Below are 24502 nucleotides of genomic sequence, written 5' to 3' on the forward strand. Positions count from 1 at the left end.
ATCTCAGTTCTTTTTCCTATACATGGTATGCTCATTCATTCATTCATTCATTCCTGCATCTGGCAAATATTCATTGAGTACTGACATGTGCTTCTGTTCTACAATGTTGAGCAAAACATAAACATTCTTTTTCTCGTGGAGCCGAATTTCTGATGGGAAGAATAACTACCTAGCTCACAGGGTGATATCATGCACATGAAAGCACTATGTACTGTAGAGAAAAAAACATGAGTGGTTATAACTGTCACTGCTTTGTCTTTCAACAATGGTATGATTAGGAGGACACGAAAATATCCTCTGGGTCTCTAAATAGCAACTCCAATATTCTTGCCTTGGGCTTTATATTACTGATCTCTTTTTATGCCAAATCATTTTATGTAAGAAGAATGAAAAACAAAATATATTAAAGTTCCTAGCTTATTAAATGAACCTGTCATCCAGCAGGACTCTTAAGGTACTTAGGTATTGGTTGACTTTAATTTTTGTGTCACGAGAAGGGTCAAAAAAGAAAAAAAAAGGCAAGAACATGGGGAATTGCTAGGGGGGGCCAAGTTGTGAATTGAGGCAACACCAACATCTTGTGCTGGAAACTGGAACTGGAGAGAGAAACGATGACATGAGTCTCTCTCCTCAAAACCCAAAACCATCCACTGGAACCTGCAGGAAGACTGCAAGCTCGATGAAGGCAGGAACAAGATGGAATTGGGTAAATCGCTGTATTCCCAGCACCAACCACGGTGCGTGGCATAGAGCAGTCACTTAATAAACATCTGAAGCATTATTTAAGTGCCCACACTCCACATATTATAGTTTAGATTTAGCAGAAATCCCCCTATGGTGTTCACGAGGGGAGAGCAGATAGGATTTCATATCAGACTATAGAAAACTGCACATCCGAACCAGATAACCAGTGTTTTTGGAAAAAGTACGGAAACTACAAACTATCTTTAAAAGGCCTTTCCATTTCAGGTTCAAGTGTTTGAAGACGATGTAAATTCCCAGAGACCCAGCGACATCAGAGATAGAACCAAGTGGGTCCTGAGGATCCAAGAACTGAGTTTAAGGACAAATATCAGAGGATCGCAGTTTTTTGGGCTTAGTCTCATTAGGCTCCATTCGCCACTATAAACACGTACATCAGGAATACTCAGTAAGGGAGAGCTCATGTTTTGTTGTTCATGTTTTAGTGAGAAAAATTGCTCTTTGGAAGTTGTTAGCTACTTCTCTGCATTAATAGAGATAGGTCACCTTGGGAAGAGCTACTTGAATCCTGCCTCTAAATTATTCAGTGACGGGGAGCCTGTGTGGCTCAGTCAGTTAAGTGTCCGACTCCTGTTTCGGCTCCAGTCATGATCTCACAAATCTGTGAATTCGAGCCCAGCGTCGGGCTCCGTGCTGACAGTGCAAAGCCTGCTTGGGATTCTCTCTCTCTTTCTGCCTGTCCTGCACGCCTTCTCTCAAAATAAATAGATAAACCTAAAAAAAAATTATAAATTACTCAGTTATAAATGATAACGGGTAAAGGGAAAACTTTCTTATTAAGTTGACAAAGCCTGTCCCAGAAGACTCCAGGGACCGAGTGGGCAAATTTGGGTCAGAGCCAAGGAGCCCTCTGGGAGAAATAATTAGAACACTTTACCCCCCTCCTTTTTAAATAATAGCTTTATTGAGATACACTTCACATATCGTAACATTCATACTTTGAAAGCACAAAATTCAGTGGCCTTTTGTATGTTCACACAGTTGTACGACCATCACCAAGACCTAATTTTAGAATATTTCAATGCCCCACCAAGAAACCCTATACTGTTAGCAATCACTCCTCACTTCCCATTGCCCTGTCACCAGGTACCGCTAACCTATTTTCTCTAACTATGCGCTTGCCTATTCTGGACATTTCATATAAATGGAATCATGCAAAATAGGGTTTTTTGTTTTCTTGCTTCTTCAACTTCGTATGTTTTCAAAGTGCATCCACGTTGTAGAATGTATCGGTATTTTTTCTCTTTTATTGGTAATAATTTCTTTGCTATTATTCATAGTTCTATCAACCAAGTAAGATAGGGACTACCTTCCCTAGACAATATTGTTTTATTTTGCCAATTTTTTATTGTGGTAAAATACACATAACTTAAAAATTGCCATTTTAAATGTACAGTTCAGTGGCATTAAGTCCATTCACATTATTATGCAACCATTGTCACTATTCATTTCCTAGAACTTGTTCATGATCCCATACTGAAATTCTGTACCCATTTAACAATAACTTCCTATTGTCCCCTCCCTCCAGCCCCTGTAACCACTGTTCCACTTTCCGACTCCGTGTATTTAGCTATTCTAGGTTCCTCATATAAGTGAAATCATACAATATTTATTCATTTATTTGGATTATTTCATTTAGCATCATGTCTTTAAGGATCATCCATGTTGTGGCATGTATCAGAATTTCCTTCCTTTTTAAGGCTGAATAATATTCCATTGTGTGAATTTTGCTTGCCATTTATTCATTGATAGACGATTGGATTAATTCCACCTTTTGGCTATTATGAATAATGCTGTTATGAACATTGGTGTACAAAATATCTCTTTGAGTCCCTGCATTCAATTCTTTTGGATATACATGTAGGAGTGAAATTGCTGGATAATATGGCAATTCTATGCTTAATTTTTTGAGGAATTACCATATTGTTTTCCATAGCTGCTATACCATTTTACATTCCCATCAATAATGCACTAGCTTCCAGTTTCTCCACATCCTCAACAATACTCATTATTTTCTGATTTTTTTGATATAGCCATCCTAATGGGTGATTTGCATTCTCTTAATGATTGTTGCTGTTGAGCATATTTCCACGTGCTTATGGGCCATCTGAGTATCTTCTTTGGAGAAATGTCTATTCAAGTCCTTTTACCATTTTTGAATAGGGTTGTCTTGTTGGTGGTGGTGTTGAGTTGTAGGAGTTCTCTATGTATTCTGGATAGTTATCCTTTATCATATATGCAGTTTGCAAATATTTTCTCACATTCTGTGGGTTGTCTTTTTGATAATGCTTCTAATGATAGTGTCCTTTGATGCACAAAAGTTTTTACTTTTCATGAGGTACAATTTCTCTACTCTTTCTCTTGTTGCCTGTACCTTTGAGGTCATAGCCAAGAAATCATTGCCATATCTAATGTCATGGAATTTTTCCTGAATTAATTTTCAAAGTCTGTGTTTTTTGTCATATGCAGCCACAGAATACTCTGCTCATTTTCCTTAGAGGTCAGCAAATGACTGGGCAAGTGATTTCCAGTAGCTCTTCATGTATGTTGGGGCACATATTCAATGATTAGACAGGAAATTTACAACTCTGCCTTTGCCTTTACTTCCTGTTTCACAAAGCCTCAAGGTCAGGTAAATGTGAGAGATTAGGATCTTCTCAGATCTTTCCTGAGTAGGTTCATAGTCCTAAACATGTGTATGGCCTTCTAGATTCCCAGGAATATGTTTGAGCTTTTCAGAGGCCCCTATAAACATCTCATTCCCCAGTTTTTCCTTTTAAGATTTTTGCTCAGGTCTGGATAGCCCCAACTTGTATCATCTCTTCTGGTAACTGCATTGTTAAACAAATGATGCTGATTTGGGGGGATGGGGTGGGTGATGAATGGCAAGGGAACAGCTGTTTACAGAGAGAAAAGTCTGAGTTAGGTAAATAAAGACAAGCTCTGAGAATGGAGTGTTTTAGCAAGCTGCCAGACAAGTCAAGTAGTGACAGTTCTCTGGCGATAGAGCTTTTGGGAAGTCGCAAACCTTCTCTTTCCTCTCAAGTGATAGCAAGGTGGTCACTTTGAACAACTAGTAGTTAACAACTAGTAGTGCAACAACTGGTAGTTGCAAGGGCATTGGGTTTTTTTTGGTCCCCCTCCCTGTTTTTATATTATTTTTGCTTCTCTTCCTTTATGTTCATCTGTTTTGTATCTTAAATTCCACATACGAGTGAAGTCATATATTTGTTTTTCTCTGAGTGACTAATTCTGCTTAGAATCTAGTTCCACCCATGTTGTTGCAAATGGCAAGATTTCATTCTTTTTGATTGCCAAGTAATAATCCATTGTGTGTGTAGGTATATATATATATATATATATATATATATATACACACACACACACACACACACACACATATATATATACATACACCATATCTTTATCCATTTTTCAGTCAATGGATATGTGGGCCCTTACCATACTTTGGCTATTGTTGACAGTGCTCCTATATACATTGGGGTGCATGTGCCCCTTCAAAACAGCACTCCTGTATCCTTTGGATAAATACCTAGTAGTCCAGTTGCTGGGTCATAGGATAGTTCTATTTTTTGATTTTTGAGGAACTTCCATACTATTTTCCAGAGTGGCTGCACCAGTTTGCACTCCCACTAGCAGTGCAAAAGGGTTCCTCTTTCTCTGCATTCTCGCCAACATCTGTTGTTTTCTGAGTTGTTAATGTTAGCCATTCTGACAGGTGTGAGGTGGTATCTCATTGTGGTTTTGATTTGTATTTCCCTGAGAATGAGTAATGTTGAGCATTTTTTCATATGTCTCTTAGCCATCTGGATGTCCTCTTTGAAAAAGTGTCTATTCATATCTTTTGCCCATTTCTTCACTGGATTATTTGTTTTTTGGGGTGTTGTGTTTGATTAGTTCTTTATAGATTTTAGATACCATCCCTTTACCTGATATGTCACTTGCAAATATCTTCTCCCATTCCATTGGTAGCCTTTTAGTTTTGCTGACTGTTTCCTTTGCTGTGCAGAAGATTTTTATCTTGAGGAGGTCTCTATAGTTCATTTTTATTTTTGTTTCCTTTGCCTCCAGAGACAGGTTGACTAAGCAGTTGCTGTGGCTGAGGTCAAACAGGTTTTTGCCTGCTTTCTCCTCTAGGATTTTGATGGGTTCCTGTCTTACGTTTAGGTCTTTTATCCATTTTGAGTGTATTTTTGTGTGTGGTGTAAGAAAGTCGTCCAGGTTCATTCTGTATGTTGCTGTCTAGTTTTCCCAACACCATTTGCTGAAGAGACTGTCTTTTTTTCCATTGGATATTCTTTCTTGCCTTGTCAAAGATTAGCTGGCCATACGTCTGTGGGTCCATTTATGGGTTCTTTGTTCTATTGATGTAAGTGTCTGTTTTTGTACCAATACCATACTGTCATGATGATTACAGCTTTGTAATACATTGTGAGGTCCAGAACTGTGAGCTTGCAGGCTTGGTTTTCTTTTTCAGGATTGCTTTGGCTATTTGTGGTCTTTTCTTGTTCCATACAAATTTTAGGATTGTTTTTTTCTAGCTCTGTGAAGAATGCTGATATTATTTTAATAGGGATTGCATCGAATATGTAGATTGCTTTGGGTAGTATCAACATTTTAACAATATTTGTTCTTCCAATCCATGAGCATGGGATGTTTTTCCTTTTATGTGTGTGTCTTCTTTAATTTCTTTCATAAGCTTTCTATAGTTTTTAGTGTATTGATTTTTTACCTCTTTGGATAGGTTTACTCCTAGGTATTTTACAGTTTTTGGTGCAATTTTAAATGGGATCAATTCTTTGATTTCTCTTTCTGCTGCTTCTTTATTAGTGTATAGAAATGCAACCGATTTCTGTGCATTGGTTTTATATCCTGTGACTTTGCTAATAAGTTCATGGATCATGATCCTTTATACCTACTCTCTTGAGGGTTTTTATCAATAAAGGATGCTGTATTTTGTCAAATGCTTTCCTTGCATCTATTGAGAGGATCCTGTGGTTCTTATTCTTTCTTTTATTAATGTGATATATCACATTGATTGATTTGTGGACATTGAACTAGGCCTGCATCCCAGGTATAAATCCCACTTGATTGTGGTGAATAATTCTTTTAGTGTATAGTTGGATCAGGTTGGCTAGTATCTTGAGAATTTTTGCATCCATGTTCATTAGGGAAATTGGTCTGTAGTTCTCCTTTTTAGTGGGGTCTTTGTCTGGTTTTGGAATCAAGGAAATGCCAGCCTCATAGAATGATTTTGGAAGCTTTTCTTCCATTTCTATTTTTTGGAACAGCTTCAAAAGAATAGGTGTTAACTCTTCTTTAAATGTTTGGTAGAATTCCCCTGGAAAACCATCTGGTCCTGGATTTTGTTTTTTGGGAGATTTTTGATTACTGATTCAGTTTCTTTACTGGTCATGGGTCTGTTCAAATTTTCTATTTCTTCCTGTTTCAGTTTTGATAGTTTATATGTTTCTAGGAATTTGTCCATTTCTTCCAGATTGCCCAATTTATTGGCATATAATTGCTCATAATAGTCTCTTATTATTGTTTGTATTTCTGCAGTGTTGGCTGTGATCTCTCCTCTTTCATTCGTGATTTTATTTATTTGGGTCCTTTCCTTTTTCTGTTTGATCAGTTTGGCTAAGGGTTTATCAATTTTGTTAATTCTTTCAAAGAACCATTTCCTGGTTTCATTGATCTGTTCTGTTTGTTGTTGTTGTTGTTGTTGTTGTTGTTGTTGTTTGACAGCATTGATTTCTGCTCTAATCCTTATTATTTCCTGTCTTCTGTTGGTTTTGGGCTTTATTTGCTGTTCTTTTTGCAGCTCTTTAAGGTGTAAGGTTAGGTTGTATATCTGAGACCTTTCTTCCTTCTTTAGGAAGACCTGGCTTATTATATACTTACCTTTTATGACTGTCTCCGCTGCATCCCAGAGGTTTTGGGCCATTGTGTTATCATTTTCATTGCCTTCCATGTAGTTTTAAATCTCCTCTTTAATTTTCTGGTTAACCCATTCATTCTTTAGTAGGATGTTCTTTAATCTCCAAGTATTTGTCTTTCCAAATTTTTTCTTGTGGTTTGAGTTTCATAGCGTTGTGGTCTGTGGGACATTGCTTTTCAAGGCTGAGTAGTTGGGAGGCAGAGGGTGGGAGTAGGGATAGTTAGAATGCCATAAACCTCATGTTCTTTCCACAACCCAGACTTTTTTTTTTTTTTTTTTTTTTTTTTTTTTACCCAGGAGTAAATTCTCCTTGGAATGTTGCAAAGCCTCAATTAATTTCTAAAGTCCTGAAAAAGTTGGTTTCACACAATTTTTCCCAGTGTTGTTTTTGCTTTTAATGGAGGAGCAGATTTTTAGAGGCTCTTACTCTGTCATCCTATGAATGCTTCAGCTCCTTTATTTTTTAGCTCTGATACAACCTTGAGTTAAGAAAGCCATTATGAAATGACTCCAGGATGCTTTCAGGGGAGAGGAAAGTTTGAACCAGTGATAGAGACTTAATTCCAAGGTGTCACTGATGCTGGAATCCCTTCTGCTCAGCCATTGGGTGCTGTGTATGCCCACTGGATGTGTAAAAATTTGAGTTTGGTGCTATTTGGATTTTGAGCTAACGGATCCCAGCCTGAGTTGAAGAAATAAACCACTTAAGGGCCAATATACATAGGCTGTGTTTAGGTCTGTAATATCCAGGGAGCTCTTATTCCCTGGAGAGAATCAGGCCACCATAATAGGCCCATAGTAACCCATCTATAGTTGAATCAGCTTTGCTGGGCAGCGGACCTGAGTCTCTTAAGATGGCCGCTAAAAGATGTAGAACTTAAGTCAATAACTCTAAACAGAAATACCAATAAATTTAAACAACCAGTTTTGGTCAGAACCCTGCCAATGAAGAGTAAATAGATAAACAAATATTCATAGCACTTGGGCGACTTTTGTTTCCTCTCTCAGTACATTTGCCTGATGACGCTTTACAAAGTCCTGAAACCTATCCAGAGTTGACAGATGCTGTGTATGTGCAGTGGCAGGCCTGAGCTTGGGAATGGATAAGGGGACTCATAATCATAGCAGTTAACACTTGTGCACCCTTACTCTGCCAGTCTCTGTGCTTCTCAGAACATGATCTAGGATTGGTGTTGATGTGTGATCTGTTTGTTCACGCCTCATCACAGGAAGTACAGAAATCAACAGTGAGTATTTAAACATTTTTGGTAGCATTTTGACATTGCTACAATTTCCAAGCATGTGATCATTGTTTAAGCATTTTATGTTCATTGTATTTTACCCCAGTATCAGTCTAAGTTTGGGGGGAAAAAATGAAAGACAATCCCAAAACCGGTCCTTTATTTCAGATAGTTGAGAGTGATTATTTCCATTTCATAGACGAGGAAACAGAGAGGCTCAGAGAGATGAATTACTGGCCCCAGATGACCCAGTTAGCAAGTAGGTGCTGGGATTTGAACCCAGGTGACTTGACTTCAAGACTGCAGTCTCAGGGACCAGGCTGTGAGCCTTAGGATGCTGCACTTCCACCCCATCAACAATGGCCTGTGGTTGTGGCTGCAGCAAGCAGCCCTTAGCAGAGCCCTCCCATTTAATGCCTCCAACGCCCAGTATAGAACTTGAGCTCACCTATCACTGGGCAGGAGGTAAGCAGGGGGCTGCCAGCGGGGCCTGGACACCAGGGTGGAAGGCTGGGGCATAGGTATTTGTGTTATTAATCACTTGTGGCCAGGAGGCCAGGGTTTCCAGCCACAGAAATGTGGGTCTAAGCACTTCACACTAATTACCATGGTTTCACAGCTGTGATCAATTCACGTTTTCTCACTTTGTGCTCAAGCCTGGTCTGTGGGGACTGATGTGAAGAGGTGTAAAAATAAGTTCTGTTTCCAGCCAGATTAATTACGGGCTCTGCTAAGGCCCCAGTGCGACTGCCTGGGCTGCAAGATTGATCGACTCAGCCCTGGGTCCAGCTGTGGGAAGGCCATGCTGGCCTGTACAGGGCTATCCGGGGAGGAAAAGCTGAGCTGAAGGGTGGCTGGCTCTGCCCAGCACCCAGTCTCGGCTGTCACTGCAGCCTCCACTGGAGGGCTCTTCCTCGCCTGCCCCACCCACCCTGCCTAGTGATGTGCTGGGAAGAGGAAAACGAGGCAGGGTCTGTAAAAATGCCTAGGATAGGATGTGGAATGCATGGTATGTTTGGCATAGGCATTTGTTATTGTTATTAGTGTCATTTATTTTTATTGTTATTAATTTCGGTAAATATCTGTCTCCTGCTAAACTCTTGAGTTCCTTGAGGGCAAGGACTGTTTCTCATTTTCTTTTATTCCTGGGACCCAGCATGGTGCTAGGCATGCCGACGATGGTCTGTAAATGCTTGCTGAATGGATAAGTTAGTTGATTAAATTGACTCCGATTCACCTTATTTCCTCTTTATAACTAATTCTTTTCACTTGTTACTGGCTTCCTTCCCCATAATCTCCATATCCTGTAAATAACTAATTAATCCCAGATGGGCTTGTCCCACAATTCATGGAAAACTAGCCCCAAGTCCATTGGTTAAGCGAGACATCTTTCAGTTCAATGGTGCCCCTGCCCCACCCCTTTTAATTTATTCACACACATTCATTCAATCCCTAATTATTGAGGGCCAGCTTGGCTAGGGTGCTGAGTTGACAGTGGGAAGGACAGCTGGGAAGGACACAGCCTCAGACATCAAGTTGTGTTTTGATTGGGGTGAACGCACAGGAGGGACCTGAACCAGGGCTGGAGGGGACCGAGGAAGAGGTCCTGAGCAGAGAGAGAGAGAGAGAACGGCTCTGCTAAGTGTGGCTGGATGAACTGGAGGAGGTGAGAGGGGCTGGAGGAGCCAGATAAGTCCTGATGGGGAAGTTGAACTTCATTTGAGGACAACATGGAAAGAAAGGGGGTGGGGACGGGGTGGGGAGGAGGTGGGAGCTTTATAGACTCTTGGATTTGCCGTGTGGACACCTCACTTTCACCACAACAGAAGGGATGGACTGGAAGGGAGAAAGCCTGGAGGGCAGACATAGATTTTGTGAGGTCCTCCTTAGCAGGCTGGGTTTGCTGTTATAGAAAGCCTGAAAATCTAGCACCCTCTGTGTTGCCATGGCCAGAATTCTGATGGGCTCTTTTTGCTCAACAGCTGCACAAACCCTGATCCAATCCATAAACTGCTTCAATAAATAATGCATGTCAGTACTCCAGAAACAAGCAATATGGCACTGTGTACTTCATGAGGCGGTGAGTGAAGGGGGGGGTCACGGGCGTCACACATCATGTGTGCGTGCATGTGCACATTTGTGTCTACACAGGTGAAGGAAGTAGAAAAGTCTTGAAGGCAGTGAAATTTACTGCCTGAAATTGGGCAGGCAACAGCGGTGAGAGCTCATCAGTTAGCTAAAGGCCACCCTGAAGGCTGGTGCTCTCTGTGACACACAGGGCAGTGGCTTGCTGAAAAGTCATGGGAGAAAGCAGGCGCTGGGGGTGGGTTGGGCGCAGGGCACAAGTCAATGTGTACTCTTTGGAAAAGTGATTTTCAAGCTGCTAACTGAATTATGAAGTTACGAAATGACACCTCTGAGAAACAGCTAATCAGATTTGCTCACTTTGCCTAGACTCAGCAGAAGTCACAGGTGGTGAGGTAGGGGTGAGGCTGCGGGGTATTTACAGTCTCATGTGAGCAAAGGGACAGATTGTGGGTGACAGAGGTAAATCGTGTTTTCTATTCCTGCTGATGATGTGGGGGTGGGGGGGAGGTCAATACACTTAACATGCGACTGTTGGGATGAAATGCTTTTGTTGAAAGAAAGTCTTCCTAGGAATTTGTGAGCTTTCCCTTGGGGTGTATCAAGAGAGCAGCTTTTTGAGGCGGTGGCCACAGATCCTGTCCAGGTGGTTGGAATGAGCCAGGTCATCTTGCAACAATACCGTGGTCCCACCAGAGCCTGTGGGCTGAAGAGCAGCCATAGCTAGAAAAGGGGTCCATCTGCCTCTGAACAAAGGTTTGGGCCAGCCAAAGGTGGGAACTACTGACAACGATGACTGAGATGTACTGAGCAGCCACTGTGGGCCAAGCACTGGTCTAAGCACCTGCCCTACCTGTTTTTATTAATGCCTCGGAACTCTGGTGGTAAATACTAAGGACAGCCCCATTTTACATCTAAGCAAACTGAGGCCGAGATAAGGTAAGTGGCTACTCGGTGTCACTGAGCTAAATACATTCTGGGATTTTGTAGCCCCCAGCCTCACTTTCCTCCTTCTGACAGCACACAGAGAGATGCTTTGGCCGGGGAGGGTGGGACTGGATTTTCTCCAGGAGCAGCAGCAGCTCTGTCCGTGGCGTAGATTTCAGGGGCCATCCCAGCTCTTGTCCTGGTCTCCTGGCCACTACGCAGAACACCCATCTAATAAATTTCCTCCAGGCTGAAGTCAGCCAGAATCGGTTTCTGCAGCTGGTGATGTAATCGCAGGTTAGCAAAGCAAGGGGATTTGGGTCCAGGCAGCCTGGCTCTGAGGCTCATCCTCTCCATTGCCCCAGGCTGTGCCCATGGGCAGGGGCAGCCACAGGGCTGCCTCTGTGGGACACACAGCATGGAAAGCAGGGACTCTAGAAGAGGTGATGAGGCCCAGTGAGAGGTGAGTGGGAGCCTTTGGCTTCCTTGCTTCATCCCTCCCACTCCTAGAGGGGCCTGATACCAGTCACATAAGCTGTGGTATGGCGCCATCCACGGCCAGTGGTTTCCCCCTCTGCAATTCGGTCCTGGAAGGAAAGGTTAAGTCCCCAGGTAAAGGAATGCGAAGTTTCAGGAAGTAGGTGAGCAAGACTGGGTGACCTTGGGGGCTGCGATTACACTTGTCTGCGAGAGGCTGGCGGTGCCTCGCTCATGATAGCTGCCTCCAAGCCATTGTTCTCCAGTTATCTTGGCTCCTCTGGTTCCCCTAAAGATTGTTCTGCCTCACTGGCCAGAGCTGCTGCACAGGCAAGCCAATTTGGTCAGGAAAATGCCAGCCTGATCATTTTCCAGTCTGGTGTATTTCCTTGCCCAACCAGAGTTTCTTCCATCTGACTGAATTTTTTCCTATTTTTCCTGGCTTGTTCCATGGCTCTCTCGCCCATCTCCTGGGCATCAGGCCTCCTGGAGTCCCGTGTTCAGTGTCCTGGGAAGCCAGTGAGGAGGCCCAGGGTAGAAAATGGGGCTTTTCAAAATGCTTATGTACTTCAAGAGAAAAAAAGGCATAGAATTTGTGATTCAATGAACTTATTCAGCAATGTGGAAGAGATTAGCTTTTAATTACTTCAAACTTGAAAAGCAAAATAAATACTAACAGACCAAAGCAATCAATTCATTAATCTTGTAATGCCATTTCTTTTCACTTGATACAATATAATTGATTGCATTCTAGTTATTTTTATTTCATTTTTGATTAGGTGATATATACGCATGGTTCACAAACCTGTAAGTTTAAGAACTTAGAACAGAGATAAGTTTTCTTCCCAACCTTGGTCCTCATGTGCCTTTCCCCATAAATAATCATTACTTAAATGTTTTTTAATGACTGAAATCTATCTTAGGAACCAATATTTGTCCTCTGCTAGGCTTATCTCCCAGATTTTCTTATATTATCTTTTGAGATGATCGTTTCCTTTAAAATACATAAAAAATACACGTTATGTAACTAGTACTATGTTGCTGTCTTTAAAATTGTTGTCTCTTTTTTTTTTGTTTTTGTTTTTGTTTTTACAGACCACTCTCTACTGACTTCAGATGATCTGGTAAGAGGTTTTGTGTCTCAAAATCCCAGAAAGATTTGTTGAGTGTCAACTTGAAGGTTAAGGTACATGCAGGAAATGATCAATACCATGGAAAAACTTATCTGTAGTGGCATTCAAATGCTGAAACCCCCCAAAAGAATTTTTGGCTAGGCACACCCCTTGTCTTCCCAGGGTCTCAGACCATCAGTAGGAGTGTGTTCTGTTAGACCAAACAGAAAGATGTTGGGGGCAATGGTCTCCTTGGGAAATGCCTTCAACTCCGATCAACAAGTATGGCCTGAGCACCACCACGTACCAGGCGCTGTGCCGGGGGCTGTGATGAAAAAAAAAAATGGTGTTGAGGTAATTCTATAGTTGGATGTTTTGGCTTTGGGTGGGCATGTAGAGAAAGAAAGAGAGAGAATGCTAGAACAAGACCAATAGAAGGAATAGTGTCCAACTCTGGCCACATATTAAAATGAGTGGCCTAGGGGAGTTTTTTACAAACTACTGGTCCCTGAGCCTCACATCCTGGATTTCAGATTTAGCTGATTTGGAGTAGAGCCCAGGTATGACTGTGTTATTTTAAAGCTTCTCTAGGTGAGTCTACTGTGTAACCAGGTGACAAACCACCACTCTAAGGTCATTACAGTCCAAAATATTCACCTTGAATTGCATTGAGATACAAAAGCATGTGAATACAACTTATATAGTGTAAGTGTCCTATTAAAGACATCAGAGAGTAAAGTGAATAAAAATGGTTTTCCCTTGATATATCTGGATAAAGCCATCTACTATCTATTTGAACTTGACTGTATACCCTGGAGCCATGGTTAGAACTGAAACAGGCAGTGTAGGACCGATCCCCTTTATAGTTTGGCATAATACGGGTAGTGCTGAACTTCATGTCTCATTGACTTGCCTCTAGACTTCTCTCCCTGCTCTTCTCTTTAAAATGATTACTACGTGTTTCTCTTTCCATCTGAAAACAAGGGTTCCCATCAACACAGGCAGGGTACTACTCCACAAATTGTTCCAAGGTCACATAACCCTGCTCTATGCATGACTCTGAGGAGGTAAAGTGTGTACCTTTGTTTAATTCAGTGTTTCCCAAGCTTATTCGAACACAGAACCCTTCTTCTGTCCAAGGAAGTGAAGTGAGATGTTCCACAGACCCAAGCTTGCATCTCGAATGAAGAACTTACTGGTAGGTTGGCAGTCTCTAAGATGGCCCTCAATGATTCTCACTTGTGATATTTATGCCCTGTGTAGTCTCCTCCCAAGCTGTGTGACCAATGTAATATTGTGTGAGTGGTGGTGTGTGACTTCTGAGGCTAGCTAGTAAAGGGGGTTGTGGCTTCTGCCTTGTTTTCTCGGGCAGCTCAGTCTAGGGGAAGCCAGTTGTCATGTTGTGAGGACACTCAAGCTGCTCTGTGAAGAGTCTATGGGACTGGGAGGGACCTGAACCCTCCTATCAACAACCACCACCGAGCTGTGTGGGTCAGCCTCCTTGGAAGTGGATCTTCTAGTCACAGTCAAGCCTCCAGCAGATGGTAGGTCTGACTGACATCTTGACTACAACCTCACGAGAGACCAGTAGTACCAGCTAAGATGTCCCCACATTCCCCCACATTCTTGTGAGAGATAACAGATCTGTATTGTTATTTTAAGCCATGATGTTTTGAGATAATTTGTTATTCAGGGTTGATAACTAATACAGTGGGAGATTTTACCTTTGGGTCTCAGTTTCCTCATCCATAAAGTGGCAATTATAGTACCTTCATCATACAGTTACTGTGACAAATTTTAAAGGAGCCAATGCTTGACCAGTAGTATGTGATGAATAATTGGAAGGTATTTTGATTAACTCACTCAGAACATTCTTTTTAGTTTCTATCCCCTTAAAATCTCATTGTATCATATCATTTTGCTATTTATGCTTATATTAATTGTTCCAAATAGATGGTGAGCTCCTCATATATTATTTCTTTTGCCTCACCTGACAACACTTTGAAAATGTTCTTCCACGTTCACAATATAAGCAATAATAGGTGGCCTAAGGCTTGTTTCGCTGTGTCCTGTGAATGCCAAAACCATGCTACATTTATCTGATTCCCAAGCCTGGAGACCAGTCACCTGTATATGACCATTAGAGCCACAGGACAACCTGCTTCATAGCCTTGGGGATCTCATCTTGTCAGGTAAGGGTAGGTAGACATCGCAGCTGACGGTGCTGATGTAGGGCTTGAGGAGACTTACTACTCGAACACCATAGTTCTCATTTTCAGAAAAGCCCTCAAGTCTTTCTATTATGTCTGTCCTCAACAGTGACTACCCTAGGTCAGGTTATTATATTGCCTGAACTATGGCAGTGGCCTCTTCCTACCTGGTCTTTCAGCTTCCAAGATTGCCCTTCTCTCCCTGCTCTAATCTTGCAGTTGGAATAATCTTTTTAAAGTTTAAATTTGATCACATCACTTCCCAGCTCCAAACTCTATAATGTGATTTGTAAGACCTTGTAAGATCTGGTTCCTATCTACCCTTCCTGTCCCAATTACTCACATGTATCTACTTGCAGTGCCTGAATGTGCTAACTTCTTTCTAGTCTGCTGAACTTTGTACATAATTTTCCCTCTGCTCCGGGACATGTGACATATGAAGCTCTAGAAGGTACCCCCAAAACACCACCACCATCAAAACTCCACAGCTCTCTCATTCCAGGCATGCTGTACCTACATAAAATCCTACCATTTGCTGGTGGAAACACCAAGAGTTTAACAGATAGTTCCTCCTATTGGATGGGAGATAACTGGCATGGGGCAAGTGGGCAGGGGTTGGAGAGTTTCACACAAGTTTGGTTTCTAGACTTTAGGACATACTGTCCGCATGATTCCCAAAACCATTCCGGTTGACTGGGGACTATGGCAGATTGAGATTGGTGGGTGAGGACAGTTAGAAGTGAACAGAAGAGGGCCAGGTTAGAATTCTGGGATCCATGGACCAATGCATGGACTAGATTCTTTCACCCTAGACCTGGAAAAAACAACAATTGCCAACTGGGATGTCCAGTTGCCGGTCCTAAAGGCACCTCAAACTCCACATGTCCATGACCAAACTGATCCTGAGCTTTCCCAAAACGTCTGCTCTTCTGGCATGGCCTATCTCCATGAATTAATATCACCATTAACTACCCAGTCCCTGAGGGGCGCCTGGGTGGCTCAGTCGGTTAAGTGTCCGACTTTGGCTCAGGTCATGATCTCATGGTTTGTGAGTTCGAGCCCCACGTCGGGCTCTGTGCTGACAGCTCAGAGCCTGGAGCCTGCTTCGGATTCTGTGTCTCTCTCTGTCTCTGCCTCTCCCCTACTTGTGCTCTCTCATAAATAAATAAATAAATACATACATACATACATACATACATACATACATACATACATAAATACATAAATACCCAGTCCCTGAGCCAGGAAACCTGGACATCACCATGTCCTAACCTCAGACACAGTCACTCATGATGTCCTGTGAATTCTCCATGTTAAATACCCCTTCAGGGTCACTCTTCTCTCTTCCACCCATACTGCTGCAGCCTTGGTTCTGAGGCTCCTCCCCTCTTTCTTGGACTATCATTATATGAGTTTCCCAAGAGTTTCTCTGCTCCCAGTAGTGTCTTCCTCCAGACACTCCCATAATGATTTCTGGAAAATGCAAATCTCTTTTGATTAAAAATCCTCAGTGACTCCTTTGTTCCATAAGACTGAGTCCCAGATCCTTGTCATTATACACAGGGACCGTGATGATGTGCCCTGGCTTCCCCTGCAGCCTCACCTTTGACCCGCACCCGACTCACATCTTACAATCTGGCCATGATGAGGTTCATGTGGTTCTACTCTTCCCGGGCCAGGTTGTGAGGTTTCGCCTCTGCCCAGTGCCTTTCTCACCCTCTCTGCCTGGAAAGTCCATTCTTACTCAGTCCACCCACCCCACAAACACCTCCCCTGGAGGCACCCTAAAGTCTTAAAGTCTTGAAAGATCTCTTAAGACGCAGTATAAGCACCAGAGGCTTGCTGAAGTCTCTCCCGACCACCACTCTGTCTTCTCCCCCTCAGATGAGTAGTTAACATGGTGGGTGTTCCCCATTTTAGCAGCAACTGGCTGACTGGGGGACGGTGTGTGTGGGGGATGGAGTTCAGATCTGTTAGGCAATGGTATGAAAAATTTGCTCAGCGGAAACCATCAGTGGGAGGGAGGGTGATCCAGGATTAACTCTACTTTGGATTTGGCATCGGCACTTTGGCCCTCAGCCTACATGAAACCGGAGTGGGCCTGGAGGATATGAGGCTGCTGGCTGGAAGAAATCAGTCTGGGACAGCCAAGGATGGCAGGCATCCTCTCCGGCCCTTCAGGACCTCCATGTTCCTTGTCTTTGTGTTTGTGTTAATCTCAATGTGAGTGTATGTGTCGGTGGGGAGGGGAGAATTGGGTGGAAGCAGCAGAGAGAAAGGGAGAAAGAAGACAGATTCTTGAACATAGGCGGCCACAGGCTTGGAGGAGGTGGCCCTCAGAGGGAGAGGAAGGGCCAGGCCTCTGGGCAGCTAAGGGGTAGGGAAAGTGTCATCCCATGTGACAGCTCTTTTCCAGGCCACTTGACATCAAGGTTTGGACCTTCTGGCACTACCAATCCAGAGTCCTCCTTCCAGGTTGTCTTGGAAAATCCAAGGTGTGTGTAGGGGTTGCATGCACACTCCCACCTCTAGCACTTAGCCGATACAATATGGCCACAGGGACCCGTTTCTCGACAGCAGACATCCTGATCTTGCGGATGGGAAAAAAACTGAGCGTAAGAAATGAAAGTTGCCCTGCGCAATCCCACTGCTGGCTTGCAGGGCGCCCAGTGTGGCCCGCTGGCAGGGGCTGCCCTTGCCTCATTCTGCAGGGGCTCGCTCGCGAAGCCACGGTGGTGCTTTCCCAAACACCGCGTTTTTATTTAACCAATTCAAAAGGAAGTTAACTTCTCCCGAAGCGTCACATAATTGGAAACATGCATTCTGGCAAAGGGGGATGGAGAAATTCTTGGTACGACTCCAGCGAGAAGGCCAATCTATCACCCGCTGGGCCTGACAGAGGCTGGCCCGCTGGAGCCTGGCGAGTTTGGCTGGAGGTGAGGCACAGCGCCTGGCTTGCCCGCTAGGGAGACGAGTGAGCAGTGCTGCAGGGGAGGGCAGGAGAGGGGGCTTCATAAAGAGAAGGGGGTGTGGGGAGAATGACAATAAAGCCACAGCAAATCTCTCCACTGAGGAGCCTAACTCAGCCAAGTGACATGTCGACAACTAACAGAAGTGCTCACTCTCACAGGCAGGTAGGTACGTGAGAAATATTTTGCCCGGACTGTGTGGTGTAGGGGAAAGGAGGTGACTTCTGTCTGCTACCTAGTAATACATGTCTCAGCTTTTCTAAACCCATTTCCTCGTAGGTAAGTTGGGGGGCACTGGCTCCTGACCACAGAGCTGTCATTAACGTTAAAAAGTTACTTATGAAATAAGCATCGTACAGTCACTAGCACTCCCTATGAATGATAACCTTGCAAGTAATTCCATGAGTTGACTTCCTCCCGCTATTTATAAGATCTTGTTGGCCAGCTAATGAAGGGAGAGGAGACACCACCAGAGCAAGCTGGAAGGTCCCTGGGCCATTTTGGCACCTGTGTGGCTCTCAGCTGGTCACATACTCTCCCTTGTGTGAGCCGCCCACCCCGCCTTGATGCCTCCACTTGGCTTTGCCCTCTGTTGTTCCAGACCTCACTCCCGGAGCTCTGGCCCAGCCTGTCCCAGACCCAGCTCTCCACACCTGCACCGTGCTTCTCACCTGATCGTCATCAGACTGCTCTTTGCTCCCAAGGCCGTGGATGGCTTCCTTCTCCCTTCTCTGACCGCTCGCTTTCTTGACTTTTAAGAAGCTTCCAGGGAATCATTATAAAGACTGACAGCAGCCTCCCTTCTCCATCACGACCTCGCTCCTGGATTTGAGAGAAAGAGTTTCTTGGAGGTGAAGAGCCAGTCTTTGGAACACCCAGGCCTAAATTCGAATTCTAGCTCAGTTATTTAGTGGCTGTGGGACTTTGGGCAAGTTGCTTCGTGTCCCTGAACTTCAGTTTAATTGTAAAGTAAGAATAATAATAACAGCCTCATAGTGATATTATGATTTAATTAGAATCTAGCACTTGAGAAATGTCCGATAAGTGGTAGTTATAGAAAAGGTTATGCTTGGGGCGCCTGGGTGGCGCAGTCGGTTAAGCGTCCGACTTCAGCCAGGTCACGATCTCGCGGTCCGTGAGTTCGAGCCCCGCGTCGGGCTCTGGGCTGATGGCTCAGAGCCTGGAGCCTGTTTCCGATTCTGTGTCTCCCTCTCTCTCTGCCCCTCCCCCGTTCATGCTCTGTCTCTCTCTGTCCCAAAAATAAATAAACGTTGAAAAAAAAAATTAAAAAAAAAAAAAAAGAAAAAAAAAAAGAAAAGGTTATGCTTATAGTTGTAGGTGGGTATATACACATATATACACACATATATGTTATATATAACCTCCTCGTCTCCTCCAGTATTCGTCTTTATCCCTGGGCCCACAAAAGAGCACACCCCCTGCAGCCTGCTTCCTCAGGTGGGACCTGACTTCTAATTCTGGTACTGCCTCTCAATAGCTGTGTGACCCTGCAGAAGCCACCTCCTAGAACATTTTCTCCAGGCGCTTTCCTGGTCTGAACATAAAGCAGACACACCCTCCAAATGGAGACAAAGGGACACTGTGTTGGTGGACACAGGGGCTAAGGACCCTGGGTCCTCACACGGTTTCGAAGCTGTCGAAACCGAGCTGTGGGAGAGAATGGGGAGGGGCCACCGTATTCCGATTCTGTTTCTCCTCCTCCAGATTCTTCTGCAGACCCTCCTTTGGCCACAGCAACCATGCAGGCTGCAGGAAAGAGGCTTCTCCACCCTGGGACAGCCTCTTCCCTCTCTAAGCCTGAGGCTGCTGCAAAACTGAGACTGAGTCCTTAGAGTCCCTGAGCTTTGGACCACGTGGCAGATAACAGCACGTGGGAGCCTACCACGTGTTGTGAGGGGGCTTTTACCCCCTGGATCAGGCCCTCGGGGCTGTAGTAATCCTGGTGCTGGATATGGGGACCCCCATTCTGACACGTGGGCAGAATGCTTGCAAATCCAGGCCCTGGAAAGCCAGGAATAAGATAAAGCTGTGATGCAGGCACAGTAGGTCCAGAAGCACATGAACTAAGGAAGGAAGAGGAACTCATAAACATCAAAGCCCCCACCATGGGTGGCACTGCATTAGCATTTTACATGTATCTGTGCCTCATTTATATTTCTGCAACAACCTATGGAATAGCCTTAGTTACCAGTCCCATTTTAGAGATCAAGAAGTTAAGGCTGAGAGTTTGCGTGACCTTGCCCAAGATCACCCAACTTGTAAGTCCTAATGTCAGAATCTGAATCTAGGTCTTTCTCACTTGACAACTTAAGCACTCAACCATTAAGCCATGCGGGATGTTAAGGAGGCATTCAATTCTCTCAATAGGCTTGCGAGGTATAGACACCATGATCCTCATTTTAGAACTAAGACCCAGACTTTCCCAAAGATTCGAAGTAGGGATTTGAACCCGGGTCTGTCTCACGCCATGCCTTGTGTGAGAACAATTATCTGTCCCATCTCCTCAACGGATGAGGATGAGGAGAGCTGGCTTAGGTTTCCTTGGGACAGGACACGCACAAGTGGAGTCTTGTGGTCCCTGCTTTACTGAAGACTTTCAATCATTTTCAGTAACACTGACCACTTTTGCCCATTTAGTAAAAGAAATGTAACATCAAGAGGAAGCATAAAATTTATGAGGGATTTGTTTAATCTGGTACTGTATTACAAGAGCCATTTCAACTCACTGAAAGTATGAAAAGCATTTTGCATTTAAGCAAACAAAAGTCTTATGAGTCCACTGATAATTATGCAATTCCAAATTTATGGTTCCTAGGTCCCATTAATGGGATGAAATGTGAAGTGTAACAATAAACTTGTTAGATTATGACACATTGGAAGAGGAATGTGAGGCATTTATTAAAGCCACAGGCATTGATGAAATAGATAGCTTGGGGCCTGATACTTGAGGATGAGAATAAAAATTCTGGGAAAATGCCAGTATTTCTGCTCTTTTGCAAAATTCATTAACATCCGTCACAGAAGGTCAAGGGACCTAGAAAATCTGCATGAAAACAATTAACAACCAGGGGGAGTTGAGCTGGGAAACCAGGTGGAGGAGAAGGTGTGAAAAACCTCTAGAATGTCCCAGAAGGCTTTCTTTTCTTTGTGTAGGCCAGGAGCTTAGAGGTGACCTGGGGCTATTTTCCAGGAAATTCACAATTATGCCACTAGGAAGACCCTGAAAAGATGGGTTTTTACCAGTGTTGCCTTTTGAGAGTGGTGGTGAGTGGAATAATTTACAAGCCTGTGTGGTTGCCTTCATTAAAAAAAAATACAATGTTGGGGGTGCCTGGGTGGCTCAGCAGGTTGAGCGTCTGACTTCGGCTCAGGTCATGATCTCACGGTTCATGGGTTCGAGTCCCACGTCCGGCTCTGTGCTGACAGCTTGGAGCGTGTGTCATATTCTGTGTCTCCCTCTCTTTCTGCCCCTCCCCTGCTCTCACTCTGTCTGTCTCTCTCTCTCTCTCAAAAATAAATAAACATTAAAAAAATTTTTTAAATACAATTTTGGATCACTTCTTAAACACTATCTTTCAATATGTATGTTTTAAATAAATGACGGAGGTGGGGGGCTCACCTGGACTAATCCTGAGAACACGGGTGAGAGGTTTAGTCTGAGCAGCGTCCCCCACTGTTTGCCTCTTGCCTGCAGAAGCCCCAGACTTGAGCGAGCAGAGACCAGCCCTCTGAGCTGTGCCCTGTCCAAATTTCCGACCTGTAGAAACACGACATGGATGCGTTCTATGCCACTAAGTCTGGGTGGTTTGTTACGCGGCAATAGATAACCAGAACATGGTGGAGCCTCCGAAATTTCAAAGCCAACAGTTAATTCAAGATTTAAACATAACAGCAGAAATACAATTATGCCGGCCAGCAGTATGCCAAATGCAATTGCTCAATCCGTGTCGGGAGACACTAATTTGAGCTTCATCCTAAAAAATTATAAATGGTAGGTGGCTGGTGACAAACAGAGAACCAGCAGGGAGGACAGAGGTGGCTTCATAGGCAGGTGGCGGGCACAGAGCTTAGTGGGGTGCCCAGAATTACGGCAGTTTTCAAACAGTGAATATTAAATCAATGACAGCGCTCACTGAGAGGCCAGAGAGGCTTGACAAACCCGGAACACATGGGCTTCTCACGCACCATATACTCAGGCCTTTCAGAATCCACACAAGCAAACCACTAATGGCTATTCTTAATGCACAAATGCCAAATATTTGCTTCCTGCAGGGAACCTCGGTCTGGAGGATCTCATCTGTTTCTTCCTGGCCTAGGAGTAGCCACGTGCTGTGTTTTCCCAGGTTGAGCTGTGAGGAAACACTGTGTTAGACAAGGCAAAGGCCAATGCCATAAGGATACTGGGCCACTGCAAACAGAATCCATGGAAATAAGGCTGCTCGGACCAGGGGAATACATAACCGACTCCTGCATGTGCAAGCCAGTTCATCTCATGCATGGTTTGCTCAGTCACCCTGGGATTGCGAAATCCATTTACATGAGACTGCTGGTCAGTGACAGTTAGCAGAGTGAGGGCCACTTGGAAATACATGAAGTCTCAGAGCAAGAAGAGAGCCTACAATCTAGACTTCTTATTTTACAGAATTGGGAAATCAATACCCAGAGACGGAGAAAGATCTCGAGGTCACACGGACAGTTGGTAAAAGATTGGAACTGCAACTCAGCTTGCCTGACTTCCACTGTGCAACCAACTCATTTTTCTGCACCTTCACTAGCTTTCTGTCTGACTTCATCTAAAGGTCTGCAGGGTGTAGTTTGTATCTTTCCTCATGACTTTAATAATAGGTGAAGATAGCAGAGTTTTCTGCGAAGCTTGAGGTTTTCTAAGCCACAGCTTCAGGCTCACTTTCACGTTGCACTATCTGTGTAGGAATGTCACGGTGCTGGAGAAGTGAATAAAGTATGCCAAAGATGGCCCACGGGGCTAAAACAGACTCTGGTCTCTAGCTGAGACCCCTCCTCCGGGTTCTTCTTCCTTTGTTCGCTGTGCACGCGAAAACCCCCACAGATGTGGAAACTGACGACTATAAATTACCCTCCTCACTTGCATTCGTAGCTCAGATCTTTGGAGAAACGGCCTCCTCTGAGTCTGCCAGTGTTAAATCAATCTCCAATCCACCAAGATCTCTGAGTGCCACTTGGTTTTTCTGCCAGCGTTCCAGCCTGGTTCCGTAACAGTGGAAGTATTTCATGTTGCCTTCCCAGCTCTGCTGGCCACTGATGAAGGGGGTGGGCTTATGAGGCCATATTTGGGCCACACGACCCTGTTTCCTAGTCCCTTCTAATTTGTACCTTAATTAACTAAAGATGGCTGGTGCATCAGCCAGACAGCAAACAAGGACTCTCTCTCAAAACTTGTTATCAAGAGACTCAGAAACCATGGATAGATGATCATGAACATTTGAAGTAAAAGATTATATAGAGTAATAGCCATTATAGAGAAGTCTGCCCTGCAAAGTCAGAGTGGGGAGGGAGAGCAAACCAGCAGAAAGCAGCAGGGGAAGAGACCTTGTGGCCCAATGGATGAAGGAGAGCACAGCCATCTGGGGCCTTGGCCTCCCTGATGCCAATTCTGTGCCCAGAGGGCCTGGCTGATTGATCCCTGGTGTACTTGTACCGGCTGGACCATCTGACACAGCACCTTCTTCAGGAGGCTCACAACCCAACAGTGGGGACAAAATACAGAAGTGAATACCTGCAGATTCTATGTTGGGAAGTCAGGAAAGGAACTGAATGTTGTATTTTAGAAGCTCCCCACAATTCTGAAGACTAGCCAAGGTCAAGAACATTGCCTTGAAGAATAAAGTCCTAGTTTCTTTCAGGTCCTTCTTACCTTCTAAGCCTTGGCCACTACTCACCCCCTGGCCCTTATCTCTTTCCCAGTCCTGCCTTGGAATTTCTGCTTACAACCTAGATATTGCTACCAAAACGTTTCCCCTTTCAGAGAGAGACTTTCTCTAAAATACAGGGGGCAGCAGGGTGGAGTACCATCAGGGGCGTCCACAGGGGGAGACTCATCCCCGCTGCCAGCTAACCTCCTGCTAACCGCACTCCACACTGTTTCTCCCGCAGGCCAGGACCCCTCTCTTTCCGCTTACAACCTATCCTTCCAGTGCCCCGAGACTACCTCTGTTAGCGGCTATGAGTTTACTAGAGGGGCTGGGACAAAACAGAAGGAGTTCTTCCATAGGGCAGGAAGAGGTAACCATCTGGTTTCCATACCCTGGACTTCCCTTGGGCCCCAAAAGGACTGCATGGGAGGAATTAAGTCTTTCTCAGGGGCCACCCCAGGTCTTCCCCTGCCTCTCTGCTCCCTTCATCAGGCTGGGTCTCTGAGAAGCTCCAGCTACCTCCTGGAACCCTCACTCTTTCCCCCTCTACATGTGATTTCCCTGATCTGAGTAGGTTAGGTTAGAAGAGCCTCCTGGGCCTCTGATGCATGCAAGATTCTGTTGACAGAACTGCGTGAGGCAGGAAAGAAGTAAGACCAGTGTTCCTGGATGTGTCTTCCAAATCCAATGTTCTTTGTAGATGCAGGCTCACTTATTTTTATTTCTGTTCTTTTGAGCCTAACAGTTAATGGAAACACCTATCTCAAGAATGGACACTTTTTAGGGAAACTGGCTAGTGCCACCTTAAGCTAAATAGAGAAAAGTGTTTCCTTCATTAGCAAGAC

General features: G+C 44.2%; 1 long non-coding RNA gene across 1 annotated transcript in view; it reads right to left on the reverse strand.

Moving 5' to 3' along the window:
• Window positions 1–24502, reverse strand: part of LOC109491781 — a 111286-nt gene that overhangs the window by 52127 nt on the left and 34657 nt on the right. Inside the window, exons 5-6 of the long non-coding RNA XR_006585907.1 lie at window positions 21386–21523; window positions 18417–18567 (exon numbers count right to left, since the gene is read on the reverse strand). This is a non-coding gene — a long non-coding RNA (uncharacterized LOC109491781). The remainder of the gene's footprint in view (window positions 1–18416; window positions 18568–21385; window positions 21524–24502) is intronic.

This window comes from Felis catus, chromosome D1 (genome assembly GCF_018350175.1).
Source record: "Felis catus isolate Fca126 chromosome D1, F.catus_Fca126_mat1.0, whole genome shotgun sequence".
Classification (NCBI taxonomy): domain Eukaryota; kingdom Metazoa; phylum Chordata; class Mammalia; order Carnivora; family Felidae; genus Felis; species Felis catus.